Genomic DNA, 20,388 nt, shown 5'->3' on the forward strand with positions numbered 1-20,388 from the left:
AACTGTTTCGGGCGCTATGCATACATGGTCTCATCTACTTCTGGCAACTGCGATGTTGAATGTCATCACGATGTTTAAATCAGCGTCCGTATCAGTCAGTTATTGGATTTACTAGTGCTGATACTGGCATTCATGGTGTCACATGTGAAGAACCAATCGTCACACATGTCTAGGCTTTGTGGAGAACTCAAGACCCACTCTGGTCACCGATCAAGTGGTTAAATGAAAAAAGTTTACCACCCTAGCGATTATGTAAGCACGGCTATTGCAAAGAGCACCGACAAGTAGTGAGTAGGTTAATATTTATCGTCACATCAGCAATATCTCAGTCATATAGTGACGAGAACATATTTGAGATTGGCATGGAATGTATGTACATTATAAAAACCTGTTGACGAAGGACAGTAAAACAAGTAGAATGTCACAGTTAAAACTAAAACCAGTGTGGGAAGTTAAAACAGATTACACTATCTGGACAGTACAATACAGAAACTGGCTATAGATCGCAAACAACTGAAGGTAGGTCACCATGCTAGGGACCTTGATGACTTACAGTACTTTTGCTACCTACATTGACCATAGTTGGATTTATAGGAACTCTTCAGCCGACAAGTACATGCATAGGAAACAGGATTACACCATTTTCAGATCAGACACATGGGGCCAGTATTCGCCGCCAAGCCTGCAACCTGGCATCATTCTGCTTGCATGATTTTAAGTTGAAAATGATCTACATAGAATTCATGTTTCACAGTCAGTTGCTGACTATTTTCTATTACAATTTTCTGTAATATTTCTGACAATGCCCAAACCGAATGTTTCACCCGAAAAAGAAAAACTCTGAGAACGTGCATGTTGATTACACAAACCAGATTGAGTCATCTAATGTTTCACAAGATTAAGGAGTATGGTATTACAGCAGTGCGTTCATCAGGTGACTTTAACACGCCAATGTCCCAACTACAGGGTTTTCGGTCATGCAATATGCTCGGTGTGAATGATACAGGGATATATGTTGAACCTGCAGAGACATGCATTCAGTACAACGTGAGTATTGCATGTGTGAGGATGTATTCCGCTCCCATATTTCGCATTGGTAGGTGACTCTCTGGTTTACAATACAGAATACTATGAAATGGTTTCTACACTGATGATTGAAGAAACCCTTTAATTGGTATTGATTTGTTTCACGTATACACATTCAAACAACTTCAGAACTTACGGCTGAAATCACATTCATTAATACCTAAATCAGACTATTTTCTCATTTATAGTTTATTTTAATACTGAAACTTGTATCGCTTTGTGTCACGTGAAGACTATCAACCAATTGAAATCTTAATGATAACAATATATATCTGCTTTCTCATGTATCGTCTTTACTTCAGAAACTTTCTGAACTGGAACTTTCTCAAAACGTTGGAAGTGCAGGACGAATTTAGAATTTCTCCTCTTTTAGCCGTGACCTTTAAATAGTGTAAAGCTGTACATTATGCAGCGCTGGGTTTAATTGCCCTTGCATGTACATGTATACCGCGTTCTCAGGGTGACTAAAATCAATTTCTACAATTGTATGTTAAATGGGACTTTCCTATTGATGTGGTCCTAATTCGTCTGTCAGTTTTCTCGAGACAAAATTGTTCTCATATGAGGGAGAGAGATTGTATTGTTCCGGTAGCAGTTTTCAGACATCGTAGAGACTAGTATTTCTAGAGAACAAAAATAGCATTCATTACATATATAAATTATATGGGTTTGCTCAAAGGACGGAAATGTCAGAAAGAACAACCTTCGTCATCTTTAAGGGACATTCCTTTGGTAAAGTGCAACGTTAAGATCTAACAAGGTTGTTACTATACCTAACTAAAGTCCCAAAATGTGTCTGTGAGATACTAGTCTTAAACCGTCGTGTACATCAAGATAATGTGTGCAATATCACAAAGCTTTTGCTTAAGTGCTGAAACCAAGCAGATCTCTATATTAGGAGTGATGCATTACCTGGAGCAACTTTTACTACTAACTTGGTTATACTGGAGAATCATAGAACTTAAATGTCACATAGTTGAATTAGATAAACGCTTTTAAGTAAGATTGTTTACTACTGTTTAATCATGGCAGGAGGCGAATATTGTTAGCATGGTATTAATGTTCACACTGTTGCAATCTTATTGTGTCAGTGATGAAAGCGATAAAATCTTTTCAGTAATCATAGGCAATGACTAGTCATTGTAGGATTCTATCATGTCATGATAAAAAAATAATGATGCCGTATCCTGACTATCCGGTTACCACCATAACAGACAGGGGCAAGATATATATATGCGGGAACATGAGGTTCAAGTCAAAACAGGAAACTGCATCGAAAACAATAAGGTCACTGATGGGCCAAAATTCAGCAAATGACCAGAAAGTAACTGTCGTGAGAGAGTTAGTGAGTGAGTTTTAATGTCACATGGGCAATATTGCACTGTCGTAAGAGACCTATCTGTGAAGGAGAGTGAGTGAGTGAGTTAATACTTAACGTCACATCGGCAATATCTCAGCCATATCGTGACGAGAACATTCAACAATGAAAAAGAGCATATATAAATCATAAAAACCCGTCAACGAAGGACAGTAAAACAACTAGAATATCACAATTTCAATTAAAACTAGCATGGAAAGTTAAAACTAATAGCACTATTTAGACAATACAATATAAAAACAGACTATAGATCGCCAACAACAGAAGGTAGATCACCACACTAGAAACCATGGGGACTTACAGTATCTTTGCTACCTGCATGGTCCCTAGTTGGATTTACACCATCCCTTCAGCTGCTGGCGATTGTATGAAAAGTTAGCCGAAATTAAAAGAACATGAATGCTACGATTAAAATCCTGGTAGACTTAAATTTACTGTGAATGTTTGTGGACTTACGTACCCTCTCAGGAGGACAATAATTTTACAATACTTCAACCCCCTTTGAGGGTACAGCCACCAACGATTCAAGTTACTAATTCAAACTACCAATCATTAAAATGCATCTATTTACACAACATAATTTTCAAATTTCCACCAAAAAATCAATTTCTTTTAAAAAACCAATGATTAAATGACAACTTACAGTGCTAAAAAGGTCCTTGATAGTTTAGACATTGAAAAATTTATCCCTTGTGATGGAGAATTCAACACAGTCAAGCAGAATATGCTTGACCGTGACTCTCTCATCACAAGGGATACAAAACGGAGGATCCTCACCTTTTAAAAGGTATGCATGAGTGTATCTTGTATGGCCAATACGACATCGTCGCAAAATGACTTCTTCAAATCTGGACTGACAACCCAAGTATGTATAACCAATGTAGGGTTTTATTTCATGTAGTTTATTTATACCTACTTGGGTGTCCCACTTCTTCTGCATCAGATCACGAGTGTAAGCTCTAATGCTAGCTTTGTAGTCAGAATAAGGAATACGAAGTGGTGTCACAGATTTGTTAAGTGCTGCCTTAGCAGCAAGATCAGCCATTGCGTTACCGGAAATGCCAACGTGGCTGGGTAACCAACAGAAGACGATGTCGTATTGGCCAGTAGCAAGATCAATATATAATTCAATGATTTCTATTAAAAGTGGATGTTTACCAGAAATATTTTTAATAGCCTGAAGGCAAGAAAGAGAGTCGGAATAGATTATATATTGTTTATGTTTATGGCGTCTTTGAATATATTTAAGAGCTGTTAATATGGCGTTAGCCTCAGCGGTAAAAATAGAACTGTTGTCTGGTAATCTAGAAGATATTGTTCTGGATCCAATGACAGTGGCACAAGCTACTGCGCCACCGTCCTTGGACCCATCTGTAAATAAGGATTTATAACTGCTATATTTATGTTTCAATTCATTATATTCTTGTTTATACTGTAATTCATTAGTTTCTGATTTTTTAAATGTGGTCAGTGTTAGGTCCACTTGGGGCCTAACCAAGTGCCAAGGAGGAGAAGAGAGAAGACGGGAAGGAGCTATATTTTCCAGCTCAATGCCGGCAGCAGCAAGAAATGGTTTAATTCTTAAACCAAGAGGCGGTACAAGCGAAGATTTCATATTGTCCTCACACAGAGGACTGAAAACACAGTTATATGCAGGGTTTGACTCACTGGAATATAATTTGGTTACATACTGTAAAGCTAATTTGATACGTCGCTGCTCAAGAGATGGCTCATCAGCCTCAACGTACAGGCTGTCAACAGGAAGGAGCCAAGACAAAGTCTTAGACCTTGATGGTGAACAGAATCTAAAAGTTTCAGGTTGCTTTTACAGGCTCCACCATAGACAATGGAGCCATAATCAAGTTTTGACCGGTAGCTTGGTCCCCTCCCCATTTAGAATTTGAAACGACTTTCAACAAGTCAAGTGCCTTCAGGCATTTAGTTTTGAGGGATTTGATATGTGGTAGAAACGTTAAATGTGAGTCAAAAATTAATCCCAAGAACTTGGCCTCCTTTACAACTTTGATGGGAGTGCCATCTAGATATAGTTCAGGGTCCTTATGTGGCTTATATGTTCTGCAAAAATGTATACAATTAGTTTTGGACTTCGAAAATTTGAAGCCGTTTTCAAGACACCATTTATTTATTTTGTTTAAACACAACTGCAGTTGCCGTTCAATAGTATGCATATTTTTACCTCGGCAAGAAATATTAAAATCATCCACGAAAAGCGATCCATCAATTGAATCGTTTAAAACTTTTGATGAACTGTTGATCTTGATGCTAAAAAGAGTGACAGATAAAATACTGCCTTGTGGAACACCCTGATCCTGATTGTCCTGGAATTGTCTGTCATTTAAAAAGTTGGCAATAAATTGAGGCAAACGACCTCGCAAACCAAAGTCATGTAAATCCCTCAAAATACCATGTTTCCAGGATGTGTCATATGCTTTTTCAAGATCAAAAAAGATAGACACAGCATGCATGTTGTATATTAATTAGTGCGTTTTTAACAAATGATTCTAAACGCACTAAGTGATCAACAGTACTTCTGTTTTTACGGAAACCACACTGTATATCTGTGATAAGATTATTTGTTTCCAAGTACCAAACACGTCGATTATTTATCATGCGTTCCATGGTCTTGCAAACACAGCTAGTTAGTGAAATAGGTCGATAATTGGACGGATCCGTATGATCACGTCCAGGTTTAGGTATTGGTACTACTATGGCGTCACGCCATGACGGAGGAAAGTTACCCGATGTCCAAATATCATCAAAAATATTGAGAAGAGTTTCTAGGCAGGATTCCGGTAAATGCTTCAGGAGTTGATAATGTATGTCATCAGCTCCAGTAGCAGTGTCATGAGCTTGATCAAGAGCAGTATGGAGTTCATGAATAGAAAACGTTTCATTACAATCTTCACCATTATCAGAATTGAAATTAATAGTTTTCTTTTCTTCTTGTTTTTGATATTGCTGGAATTTTGGTACATAATTAGAAGAGGAAGAGTGTTTAGCAAGGGTTTCACCTAGTTTATTAGCAATATCTGATTTATCAGTAAGCAATTGATCTCCATGTTTAAGATGATGGACAGTAGAGTTAGTACCTTTACCTTTGATTTTCTGGACCATGTTCCATACCTTGGACATATAAAGGTTTCATATAAAGCCCAGTTAGCCTTTTTAAAATTCCGCCTTGATGATGGAGGAACATCAGATGGAGTTACAGCTTTTAATATAGTAGGAAAATGGTCACTTCCACACAGGTCATCGTGGACTGACCATTCGAATTCATTTAATAGTTCGGAATTTGTCAATGACAAATCAAGAGTCCAAAGGAATAAGTCCCTGTACCAGGGTGTAAATATGTGTTGGAACCATCATTATAAATACATAAGGCATTGTCAGAACAAAAGTCCTCCAACAATTTACCTTTAGTGTTTGTAGTTACACTACCCCAGAGTGGGTTGTGCCCATTTAAATCTCCCATTATAATACAGGGCTTCGGGAGCTGGTCATATAGAGCTTGAAGATCAGTTTTGGCAAACGTTGAAGACGGCGAAATATAGAGAGAGCACAGCGTAAATGCTACATGTAAAGTAATTCTCACTGCAACAGCCTGCATGTTAGTAATAAGTGATACAGGGCTTTGAATAACGTTTTGTCTGACTAGAATGGATGATCCACCAGTGGCTCTATCACCCGGAGATGAAAAACAATGATATGTATTAAAATGACGAAGGTCAAATGTATCTGTTTGTTTTAAATATGTCTCTTGGAGACATAACGCTGAAGGTGTAAAATCTTGGACTATTAGCTGTAATTCATGTAAATTAGTCCCCAGTCCTCTGCAGTTCCACTGTACAATATTATTGGAATAAACTATCTTTTGGGGGGATTTATTGGGGATCTACCCCGCACTCTTTTGGAGGGCGACAAGCTATGTGCCCTTGTTTGGATGATCTCGAATTATGCCTTTGCTAGTGTTGAGCGTCCTGTGAGCTGAGACTGATACAGGAATTCCTACCAACATTTCAGTTGTCATCAGGTTTGTAGCTTGCTGTCGTTTACTACATTCAATGAGAAGAGCTCCTGAACGCAAGCGTCTAACATTTTTGACATCACCCGCAATGCCTTGAATAGCCTTCGATACTGCAAACGGGTTCAACTTTAGTGGTGTCTTATCATGAGTCTCGATCACTATAAAGCGTGGCCAGTAGTCAATTGATTGGGTCGGTCTGTGTTCATTATCATCTTCATCAGGGTCCAGTGGACGTTTTGCTTTTTTAATGGGGGTTTCGTAAGCCATAGTTGGTTTTAAATGGTTCATCATCCGAGCTCCCCACCCACCACGGAGTATCATAAGGACAATGCTAAAGCAAGCGGGCCTCCAGCTTGCAGCACCAAGGATACCCGGATGATATACTCCAGTAGAAAAATCAAAAGATTAATATTTCCACCAGATTGGCCCATGAGCCACCGCCTTCTGGGCATACGACTCTAGGCAAAACATATATAAAATGATGAATTTCAAATTACAATCTCCAAAGATCCAAGCATGAAAAATCAAATTACCAGTTTCATAAATTTTGAGCATGTAATAGTTGTAGCTCAGGGCTTGGCGTGACCAGCCGATTGATAGAACTGGGCCAACTCTACCACCCGTCTAGGTGAAGTAAGGGCCAAAGTGGTGTGTTGAGCAATAGGAACATTGGTCCTGCTCCCATTGCCCTCAACCACCAGGATCCCCTCCTCCACCGACACAGGGTCGCAACCCACGGCAAACGGGTTGGTGGACCAAATATCCCCCCCGGGTCCACTACGGGGGTGTCGGCGAGCTCTTGGCGTTACCCAGCACCCACCACGAGGAGGTGGCTCGCCACGGGTGCCTGTGAAGGAGACCTTGCTGATCATGAAGGTTACATTACTTTCTAAATAACCTAACCTAAGGGTCCCATGACTGACACCTGATGTATGCGCTGAAACTACCAACACACAGAGACAGAGAGAGACAGACAGACAGAGAGAGAGAGACGCGCACACACTGAGATACACAGATGGACACTCATGTATGCTCAAACACGTAACGGGTTACTCACATGAGGTATCATTCATTCAGCTGCTTCTATTTCTGTGACGTGTACGTTCAATAAGCAAAACAATACAAACACTTGAAATTGCTACCTTGAAGACAACATGTCATTAAAAAATATGCTTAAGGATATCTGACCTTCATAACAAACCATTCCTGAGACAACCGGGCTTGTCATCAAGTCCCTCTGGCTTAACGATCTGAAGTGCACATTTTCATGTTATGAATGCTGTTGAATGCTGTTGCAGAAAATATTTAAATCTTTACGGAATGAATGGTAATACTACGGGGTCTTCGGCACGTAAAGGAAATATTCAAGCGTTTTGTAAAGTAATGCTTTCATATCCCTCACTGATATTTATCAGCAAGCAATTGAAGAAAGGTATATGGAACTGAACTTTCAGAGACGTCAGGGAATCCTTTGCATTAGTATTGTTTCCTTATGTTTGGCATTCAAACATATTGAAGTGTATCATTTTTTAAACAATACGCATAAGAGAGAAAATGCATTCTAGGGAACAGTTCGATTACGAGTTGACACGGGATATTAATCCTAAGCCTTAATCCTGACACAGCTGATGAAACGTTGGTTCAACACATTCTCATCATCACATCATAAAGAGTCAGCTAAAGGTCGTAGCAAAGCACCAAGTTGTTGCGTGTTTGACACGGACGTTGGGAAAGATGTTGGAAGGTCACGATGTTGGAAGGTCTAAACGCTTACGTGTGAATTGCGGCGTGCTATTTTGCTGGGACACCTTTGACCCACAAGTATAAAATTCCATGCTATAACCCTTTAAAACTGTCAAACTGTCAAGATTCTGAAGTCAGTATATTTTACATATATATTCATGCTAATGTACTTTTAATGTAAAATACATAATGGCATGAACATGGGATCATTTCAGCATTCATTTATGCAGCTAAACGAACTATTCTTTGTGTTGGATAATTAACTACGTTTTATTAGCATCGCTTCTTTTTAGCAGGACTGTTGATATTGAACGCACAAAAGATGAATTCTGATTTTGTCGAGAGCAAACACATGCAAAGGCAAAACAATTGTTCACATAAGAAATATGGTAACCCGTTGCTATGACTATTAGCATGAGGAATAAAACTGGCTCCATGTATTTGTCAGTTCATGCCAACACAAGAGCATTTCCATATCAAGAAAGGGGGCACAGCATAAAGCTGAATTGTTTTATGTGCTCGTAGGGCACTCAACCGTGAGTGAATAAGCGGTGAGGATGGTTTAGGACATATGAAGTAGTGAGTTAGTATTGTTAATCACGTAGTAAGCAATAATGGATGAATGCAAGTAAGCGTATCAACCAGTATGTGAGCATGGCAAAATAGTTTTTTGTAGATACGAACGTAAATCGTACTCCTACGTGTATGGATTAATCAAAATATTTATAAAAGACGTAAGAATACCATAGTGTTTAAAGTATTTGACTACACCAACTAACCCTTCATCGACATTCCCTTCATGGCAGAAAGTCGTGAACTTTGTTCCAAATGATGATATATCATATCATGGAAGCATTTCATTGGTACCCGAACACACATGACAAGAAGAAGTTAGATATAAGTTAGATAAAGACGTGCATTAATCAGAAATATTTATTGTAGTATAAAGACCAATAAATCCTTCTCAACGATGGCCGTGTTCCTAATCAGAAGAACGTTTTGCTCAGAGGTTAAAGGCCTTATTCCTGACATAAACCCAGCATGACAGCAAATGAGCAAATGACCAAATGAAGATAATGTGAAGTTAGGTTAGGTCAGGATCAAGGTTGCATGAATGACGTTCGTTCATTCAAAAGATTGATGACCATTAAGCGAATGGCTTTGATGAACTCAACCATCTCTAATTATATCTCACATACGGGACTGGTAAGATAAAGCCAAGTGAATATGATTCGGAAAGCTTTTTCTATCAGCATGATGTTGTGTGAGTGTGTTATATGTTCTGTATAGTGCATCGATTCACACCTCTTCTTGTACAAGATAATTTCGTCCATATCTACACCGGCAAGGAGACATAGCCATGTGAATATGAGCGACGAAACGTTTTCACATTCATAGTTTAACTCTCGAATGAAAACATGGTACCTGTAAGAGCCCGAATATATAATGCACAGATGTTATGAACATTTACCATGCAAACGCTGCATCTCATTGCTGCTCGATGAAGGAAGCCACAAATATAATAATGATAATGATAAAAGAGCAAAATTCCATCCACAATGCATGCAAGAGCGCCCAATCAATCCGATTATTATTACCCCGATTTAACCCAAGCACCCTGTTGGGCGCTCGAACGTTAGTGGTTACATGATTTATTCCATCGGTACCCATTTTCTGCTGGGTAAACAAAGGCAATTTTGAACAAATTCGCTTACCTAAGGTGAGACCACATGTACCACAAGTGCTTCGTTGTGGGGCAGGACTAAAGTCCTGGAAACTCTAAGGGGTCAAGTTGCCGAACACGATCACCCATCCAATGACTATCCGAGCTCGACAGTGCTTAACTTCAGCTGATTTTGTGATCTGTGCTTTGTGCACAGGACCACAAGCTACCACAAACGTACACATGTACACATTGCACGATTGAGAAATTGAACTTCTCCTTGACACGGACACGTTAATTGACAAGTTTGTTGTCCTATTTCGCCTTAGCCATTTGTCTGGCTGCTTCAAATATGCGATAGAAGTTGAGGTAGGACTATATAAATGCAACTTTAAAGACTGTGGCTGCTGGTGGTCGTAAACGCATCTCGCATCTAAATCCTTTATTGCCATATATAATACCTAGTGTCAAATATAAGAAGCGAGCTCATCTAAGTTCACACCAGGAGGTCGTTAATATCTCTCAGAATACAAAACCAAATCACTATTTATCGTAAATTATTGTCTGAGTACAAAGTATTTAGCCTTTATAGGAAATCGGAGTGAAGGAGTGCCAAAACAGGTCAATGACCAATGAAGACGACACACTCCATAGCCTGGGGATCAAAACAAGCTCTGATAAGGTGTACCTAGAAAATAAACTATTCTTTGAGTAACATGATGTTAAAACAGCTTTAGATATAAGTATCAGTGACTATTAAGAACGTCGTCTCCCAAGATTATAGAACCTTAGATTAGGGTCAGACTTCCTTCCCTAATTTACTTTGTTATCTGAACGGCTTAAAAGCGGACTGCAACGTTTCTGAGAGTGCATGAAAAGATGTATGTGAAGTCTTTCAGTTATGTCAGACGGTGAGATTACGCATAATCCAATAAACAGTTATTTTCGAATACTTGCCAAAACTGGGACGTGTAGGCAAATGAGCAATGGAGATTGTGAGTGGGTCAGTGAAAAGTAGTGGTGGCACCAGATATTGTGGAAGAAGTTTTGCACCAGAGTATTGGCCAACGCCATGTCCAGACATACGTCAGCGCTGATGCATTGAAATGGTTTCTTCAATATTGGTCTCGTCATCTTATCTGGCCTAGAATACGACTGAGTGAGTGAGTTTAGTTTTACACCGCACTCAGCAATATTCCAGCTATATGGCGGCGGCCTGTAAATAATCGAGTCTGGACCAGTGAGTGATTGAGTGATCAACAACATGAGCATCGATCTGCGCAATTGGGAACCCATGACATGTCTCAACCAAGTCAGCGAGCCTGTCCACCCGATCCCGTTAGTCGCCTCTTACAAGAAGCACAATTGCCTTTTATGGAAAGCATGGGTTGCTGAAGGCCTGTCTGTAAACAAATAGACTCTCATAGTTGGTATGATGCTTTGATTGTGATCAGCGCTTCATTCAGTATTATGTGTTAATTATTTTGAGTCAAAGCACTATATGGGTGTCAGTTGGTAACAGAGAAAATATATTCAAACAGGTTTTATGGAATTGAAACTTCTCTCAGATCAAATAGCTGACTGTTGACGATGAACAGTTCCCCACTATAACTTTAAAAACACCAAGTCCACCAAAAACGTAACCGATGTCTGTTTTACGCGTTAAAGTGTTTCATGTGTCTTATATCGATATCCGAGAGAGAATGAAACACACTACACAAGATTTTAATCAGTTAAGGATGAAAGGAATGGGTAGCACTTTCATGCTAGTTCTCTCTCACCGTTTCAGAGACAAATGGACACATGTTCCAAATATGAAAGAACATTGATTGGCATTAATGCACAGTTTGGTGCGTTGTTCAATACGCCTCTGCTGTCAACAACTGATTCATCTGTTCCAGAGATGACGAAAATCGCAACATCCAAGTTTAATCGATAATGCACCATTTCAATACTGTTACACAGACGCAAAAACATATAATCCTTTCACAAACATCAGGTATTCCATGACGTTTCAGAAATGTCCTTAACCACATAATAATGGTACAGTTGGAGTCATATAATTGACTCTTTGAAGAGATTTCTTCTGGGTATAAAAAAGGTTCTTTTGTGAACATGTAACTTTTGTGATGAGATCCAGATTTGAACAGTGATAATATGTCATATGAAGACTTAAATTAATGCATTGTAGAAAACATAATGAACTAAATTAGGGAAACAAGAACAGTAAAATATTCCCGCAGATACTGACCATGCCTTTACGGACATAGTTCGTTTAATAGATCTGTCTAAATGAGATGATTACCGTGTAAACGTATTTCAGAATAAACTGTTGATTTCAGTTCAAACCCAGACATTAATCCAGACATCCACACCATGACGGTTTTGGGATATCGTCACGATATGGCTTAAACATTGCCTGTTGTCATCCTCACAAACAACTGTATGTTTAAATTTCCTTGAGGGTTGATATGTATTGCGCCAGAAGTTGCGTAGTGTGTCAGTCAGACAGTGAAGACACCCAGTACAATTCCAACTAAAGCCTGTTTCTTAGACAGTCGTGTATCTACAATGGGGCGAAAGATCAATTGCGATTCACTGTTGTCCCAATTGTGTCTCCAGATTCTGGTCGCTTAATCCTGACTCGATCGCCCGCGGACAAAGCTATGTTTATTTGGAAACACTGAAAGCAATACTTACAGGAGCTTTCATATTCGCATCTTTATTCGTATATGACCTCAAAGGATAACACATTCATCATTTGGCTTTGTCAATAAACCTAAATATCACGTTATACACAGTGAATCTTATACCGATGGCCACCCGTACATGCATACGTTTCGAAGTGATTCTGTCTTTAGCTTACGTTTTAACCTCATTCTGTCCATTTACACACATAGTAATGGCAAAAGCAACAAACATTTAGGAAATCAGAAGAAACAGAAGCATAACCCAGTTCGGGCGTATGGTGCGCATGCGTTCATGGACTGCTAACAAACAGCGATTAATCTAGATGAGTAGCATGAAGTTAGAAATGGATTCGGAATTCGGCATTCGCATTCAAGAATCTGAACATGTTTTTTTTCGGAAAATCTGTATGTTGTTGAACAACCCAACATCCACATCTAGTTGACAGTTACAAGAAAAATGATGATATTCCTTGTAAGAATGTGTGTGTTTGGTCATTTTCAGACATGTTTCCACACATTCTGTAGAAAAGTAATTGCGACAAAAGACTGTAGTCGAGAGAAGCAAAACATTCTTAAAGCATACTTAATTGTTCGATCTCGTATACAGTAATCTGCGAACGCGTCTAAAATAAATCGAACAAGTCAAAATGCTCAATACAGAGCTGAGCTATTTAGCGCGATGGTAAACTTGATCCCGTCTTTTCCAGTATTACCGTCTCGTTTCACTTTGGGAACCGAAAGTCACAATATATTAGAACTGTAGCGTACCCATCCCAAATTATCTGCAAGTTGAGATTACAGTTTTCAAATTCACTAATTATCCTTGTCCTCGAAATGTACTTGTTATGGTGACGGAAATAAATCTGGGTTCAAGGCACGGGCACGCATTCGAAACTAATACGCCCTTGTCGTTTATCGAATTTATTAGTCCGGGCGCTTTGCACATGTATTGGCCACAAGTTATTAGGAATGATCCTATTAAAAGCCTGCAAGAATAAAACCAGATACGCCTGCCCGTATTAATCTAGTTGCATATATAGGCATAAATGGGGATGTTTGAGTTCGTCAAGAACTCTACTTCATGTCATAAATGTCGCAAAAGTACATTTATCAAGGAACCATGCCTCCTGTCTAGTATTTGCATTATCCTGGTTTGGTCCAGAGCTCGTTTGCTGTCATGCTGGTTTTATGTCCACTACAAGGTCTTTACACAATCTCGCTGCTCATCTGACTGATTATAGCAGTCAGTGCGAGAGGAGGAGTAATTGATCGTTATTTTCCAGTAAATAACTCTACAGATCAATCTTTTAGTAGTATTCATCTTTGACCTTGGTGCTAAAGTGCTGGACTTTGCTTGTGACTTGAACTTCAAGAGATGGAAAGATAACATTTAAACTGGACCCAGCACCAACCAAGCCCAGTCGGTGAAGTGCTTCAACAACGTCATTTATTCAGATTTACTCCATAAAAAGTAAAGTGATATCATGTATGGTGGCTGATTTGGGCCATCAGTCACCATAATTATGTTACATGTTTCTTTCTAGTTTCAGTGGGGTCAAAATTCTCGTGGAGTTAATCACATCTCGGAGGCAAAGTGGCTCCCTGTATAAAGTTCAATATAATAGTACAAAGTTTTTCTAACCGCTAATGTTATAGACCACTGTGCTGAACGCTGTATCTAGTAGTACGATAAATAAAACTGACATTTTGTTGTATTTGCAAAAACGTTGTTTCTATGAAAAGGTTAACGGGAACAGCTAACCAATTAAAACAATTTGGTGATTTGTCGCCTTTTTCATTTAGACACGTTAATGAACAAACAAGGACATACATAATATAGTTCCTCAGTAATCTCTTGAACTTTGACAACTATATAGCGAAACGCACGAACACTATGGTGCCGTGCTCAGAATCAGCAAAATATAACACTGATTAGTGTGAAAGTTTCAAGTATGTCTATGCAGCGAAAACAAAGGCAAAATACAAAAGATTTACAACAGAGGTTTCATGTACAATGCAACTGAGTTAAATCTAAAGTAATGGGTCACAAATATAATGCTAATTCACCCAAGTCTTTGTGTGAGAGTGAGAGCAAGAGATTACTCCAGTTAATCTCTTTGCGTGTCCCCTCGTCAACACGACAACCAGCGTTTATATATATAGTCACTAACTGGAATATTCGAGCACATAGGACCATCGCCATCAACGTAGAATTCTCTAGTGGTCTCTCGGAAGGATGCACAATTCATCAAAACATTTAGTCAAGAGGAGGTAACTCCAAAGCGCTACCTTAAAGCCTGCTGCCAAAATACGAAACGTACTGAACATTTATGATACGAAATGTGACCTATAACAACAATCACTCAAAAGTCTAAACATTGTGACCCAATAATAATTATTACTTAACCAATAATACAATTTACAGAAAATACCCTCTCGTAACAAAAGGAATAACCTCCCCAGGAAATGTGGAGACATATACTCATTGGTCACTTTATTCGGTATGGAATTGGTATGGATAAATCATATATCCTTTCTATTGATAGAATGTTCAATTGTTGGTTTCCAACAAGGGTATTTGTCATCGGCTGTTTGTTTAAAATACCTCCTGCATTGAAAGCAGCTGAACAAAATAAGCTTTCCAAATACCATAATATTACTTGAGTCTGGCTTCCGAATTAAAGCGAGCTTGTTCTGAGGACAAATGATGCGAAAAGTTTATTTTATTCCCAGAATAATTAAATATACTGGTTTGGAAATTCAAGGCTGAAAAAAGGGGTTTCTCAGACAGTGAAATGTAACATAAAAAGAGCAGTTGATAATTGAAGCAAAATTTAAAGCCAGACAAATCGAATGCTATTTCCTAAATTATATATAGTAGAGTACTCTCAGTTTGGTATGGTTTATTACACTAGATCTCTCTACCATTGAGGTCACACAATATCACACAAGTACACTTCAATTTGTTTATGAGAGGATGAAAACGATTTAACTCAAAATGGGCCTTTTCAAATGCTCTTTGATTCATTAGTGTACCGGACTTTCATATTAAGAGAGTATGGTAAAGGGAAATGTTGATATTACATATGCAAAGTGGTACATTTAAGTAACGGACAAGTTAAGTTTTGGAATATAGTGCCAAGACGTTTCAGGTTACAAGATGGTACAACCTGTCTATCAATCAATTGATAAACTGTGACTTCCCATTCGTAGTTAATGGGTAACGGGAGTATTTTTATGTGAGAGAACACACTTCAGATGCATGCATTTGAAAAGTTGGCATGCTATATGCAGCAGACAGATTGTCATGTCAACATGTCGTTCTTTCAGGGCTTTTTGTTCCAACCACTTAAACTGCCAAACTAGGCTACATAATAGTCTTCATAATAATTTTGATTTTTTTTGTCCAAATCCTGAAATATGGAACATTTTATGATTAGAGGCACATAGTTTAACAACCGGAGTATCAACTGTCACAAATTTACTAAACTACTTTACAAATTCTTCTGACATTCCTCTGATTCAGGTCGTGATAACCAATAGTAGGACCAGAAGGTGCATGTTGCGATCTCAGCAACAGATTGGAAAGTTTTCATGTGGGTGTCTACTTCTACAGATCATATGCTGTAAATTACGTAAAGCAGGAGTGAACATAGCTTTTATTAAATACATTCATACTAATCATTGCATTACCTTTATGTAATAACGGTGCATTTGGCAGACCTTTCATAGCCGCCCATTGGCTTGTATTAGCGTAAGTGTGTGGAGGGGTGGGGGGTGGGGTGATATGCCACGTTTAGCCGTATATCAGCAATTCCATGGAGGTATCATGGTTCGCGATACGAATAATTTCTTTGTAATTGCCACACGCTTAGAATGGGTGAAGCCCATTCACTTTGAAAATAGACTATGCCTGAATACTACCCTTTTTGATCAGTCCAGTGCATTTTTTAAATAATATCATATTATTGACTTCTCTGTCCTCTTTTACTTTGGGGCACCCGTGGCGAGCCACCTCCTCGTGGTGGGTGCTGGGTAACGTTAAGTGCTCGCCAACCCCCGCTGTGGACCCGGGGGCATATTTGGTCCACCAACCTGTTTGCCGTGGGTTGCGGCCCTGTGTCGGTGGAGGAGGGAATCCTGGTGGTTGAGGGTAACAGGGGCCTGCAACCGTGTTCCTGTTGCTCAACACGCCACTTTGGCCCTAGCTTCACCTGGACGGGTGGTTGAATAGGCCCGTTTCAATCAATCGGCTATTCACGCCAAGCCCTGTGCATGGTGAATACTTTTGCACGTATTACTTTGATTATATGGTCTTGGGTTTTTTGTCTTTCAATGTACAATTTTTTGTGTGTTAATTTGCTTAGAGTCCCATGCCAAAAGGCAGTGGCAAATGGGCCAGTCTGACAATATTGACCTCTGAATTCCTTGAAGGGCGAACCAGTGTCAAGGGCGAACCAGCCTGGCATTTGTTGTTTTATTGGCTGGAGTATAACATCCCTGTAGCCCTGGTGGAACAGACTGGTTTCCGCTGTAACACCGTCCTCGTTGACACTCCATGGTGGGTGGGGAGCAGGGTTGTAGAACACGTTTCCTACATAATGGCTACCTCCATTCCTTCTGGTTCATCAGAGAATAAACATCCGGTATGTCGAATCTTCGTCATCTGATGAAGGCCTTCGTTCTGCATCCCTTGGCCGAGATTTATTGTCATCTCATCTGCTGATGAAAACCCTCTCAAACTGAAACCCTTTGCTATTTCCAAAGTCATTCACGGAGTCTGTGGAGACGTTAAGGGTGTAAGCAAAACAAGCACCAGTCTTGGCAAAACTATGTTTCGAAAATAAATTCGCGAACGCCGATGTCCAAGGTATGGAACATGATCCAGAGAATAAAAGGTAAAAGTACCAAATCAAGCATACATCATCTCAAATCTTGGGATCACTTGTTAACTGATAAATCTGATATCGCAAACAAACTGGGAGAAACTGTTGCAAAATACTCTTCAATGTCTAATTATGTTCCTTAATTTCAAAAATATCAAAAACAGCAGGAAAAGAACAAAATCACTTTTCTTTCAGATAATGGGGAGGATTATAATGAAACATTTTCTATTCATGAACTTCATACTGTTCTTGAACAATCTCACGATACTGCTACAGGAGCTGATAACATTCATTATCAACTCCTGAAACACTTACCTGAATCCTGTTTAGAGACACTATTGAATATTTTTGATGACATTTGGACATCTAGTTAATTTCCTCCATCCTGGCTTGACGCCATTGTTGTACCTATACCTAAACCTGGCCGTGACCATACAGATCCCTCTAATTATAGGCCCATTTCCTTGACTAGCTGCGTTTGCAAAACCATGGAACGTATGGTCAATAACCGATTAACTTGGTACTTAGAGTCAAATAATTTAATCACAAATATAGAATGTGGGTTTCGTAAAAATCGCAGTACCATCGATCGTTTAATTCAATTGGAGTCATTCCTTAAGACTGCCATCATTAACAAGCAGCATTGTCAATCTTTTTTTATTTAGAAAACGCTTATGGCACGACATGGAAGCATTGCATTTTAAAACATTTACATGATTTTGGTTTCCGGGTCCGTTTGCCTCAATTTATATCCGAGATATAACAGGCATACTGACAGACAATTTCAGGTGCGCGTGGGTTCGACTCTGTCTGACCATTACACTCAGGACCAGGGCGTCCCACAAGGCAGTATTTTGTCTCTCACACTCTTTACTATCAAAATACACACTCTATCAAAGGTTTTGAATGATTCAATTGATGGATCACTGTTTGTGGATGATTTTAATATTTCTTGTCGTGGAAAAAATATGCATAATATTGAATGACAACTTTTTGATACTTTTTGAGTCCCATTTAACTTTTCTTCCACACTTTAAATTCCTCAAAAAATAAATGCTTGAAGGCACTAGATCTATTAAAAGTTGTTTCCAGTTCCAAGTGGGGATTGGATCAAGCTACCCTCCTACACCTGTATCGATCAGTGGTTCGCTCGAAACTTGATTCCGGCTCCGTTGCGTATGGTTGAGCCTGCAAAAGCAACTTAAAACTATTAGACTCAGTCCATCATCAAGGTCTAAGACTCTGTCTTGGCTTCTTTCGAACTTCACCTGTTGACAACCTGTACGTCGAGGCTGATGAACCATGTCTTGAACAGCGACGTATAAAATTATCTTTACAGTGTATAACAAAACTACATTCGAATGAGTCAAATCCTGCATATAACTGTGTCTTCAATCCTCTGTATGAGGATTTATACAATAAGAAATCTTCTCTTGTTCCGCCTCTTGGTTTAAGAATAAAACCACTTATTTCTACTGCCAGCATACATCTGGATAATATATTTCCTTTCTTCTCCTCCTTGGCAACTGGTTAGGCCCCAAGTGGACCCAACAGTGACCACATTTTAAAAAATCAGAAACGAATGAATTACAATATAAACAAGAATATAATCAATTAAAACATAAATATAACAATTATAAATCCTTATTTACAGATGGATCCAAGGACGGTGGCGCAGTAGCTTGTGCCACTGTCATTGGATCCAGAACATTATCTTCTAGATTACCAGATAACAGCTCTGTTTTTACTGCAGAGGCATACGCCATATTAACAGCTCTTAAATATATTCAAGGACACCCTAAACATAAACAATACATAATCTTTTCTGACTCTGTTTCATGCCTTCAGGCAATTAAAAACCTATCATGTAAACAAGCACTTTTAATTGAAATTATTGAACTTTATAATTATCTTGCGACTGGCCAATACAACATCGTCTTCTGTTGGTTACCCAGCCATGTTGGAATCTCTGGTAACAATTTGGCTGATTTTGCTGCTAAGGCAGCACTCAACAAATCTGTGACACCACTTCTTATTCCCTTTACTGAATATAAAGCTACTATTAGATCTTACATCCGTGATCTGATGCAGAAGAAGTGGGACAGCCGAGTAGGTATCAATAAATTACATGCAATAAAACCATATGTTGGCTACACCTACTTGGGTTGTCAGTCCAGATTTGAAGAGGTCATTTTACGACGATGTCGTATTGGCCACACTAGGTATACGCATGAATATCTTATGAAAGGTGAGGATCCTTCGTTCTGCATCCCTTGTGATGCAATAATCACGGTCAAGCATGTCTTGCTTGACTGTGTTGCATATTCCATCACAAGGGACAATTATATCAAATCAAGAACTATGAAGGACCGTTTTAGTAATGTAAGATCTCATTTAATTATTGCATTTTCAAAAGAATGGGATTTATTGACTGACATGTAAATAAATAAGTTTTTTTCAGGATTGGAAGTTGAATTAGTAACTGAGATTGTTAGTGGCTGTATCCTCGAGGGGAGTTGAAGTACCGCAAAATTATTGTTCTCCTGAACGGGTACGTAAGTCGAAAAACATTTGAAGTCAAATTTAGGCTTCCATTTTTTTAGCCGTAGTATTTCTGTCATTTCAATTTGTGGCTAATCTTCCATACAATCGCCAACAGCTGAGGGGATGGTGGTGTACATGCAGCTAGGGACCATGCAGGTAGCAGAAGTACTGTAAGTTCCCATGGCCTCTAGTATGGTGATCTACCTTCAGTTGTTGGCGATCTATAGCCTGTTTTTATATTGTATTGTCTGAATAGTGATATTAGTTTTAACTTTTCATGCTAGTTTTAATTCTTATTGTGATATTCTAGTTGGTTTTGGAACATTCGTTGACAGGTTTTTTAGCATATACAT

The sequence above is a fragment of the Haliotis asinina genome, chromosome 11 (genome assembly GCF_037392515.1).
Source record: "Haliotis asinina isolate JCU_RB_2024 chromosome 11, JCU_Hal_asi_v2, whole genome shotgun sequence".
Lineage (NCBI taxonomy): Eukaryota > Metazoa > Mollusca > Gastropoda > Lepetellida > Haliotidae > Haliotis > Haliotis asinina.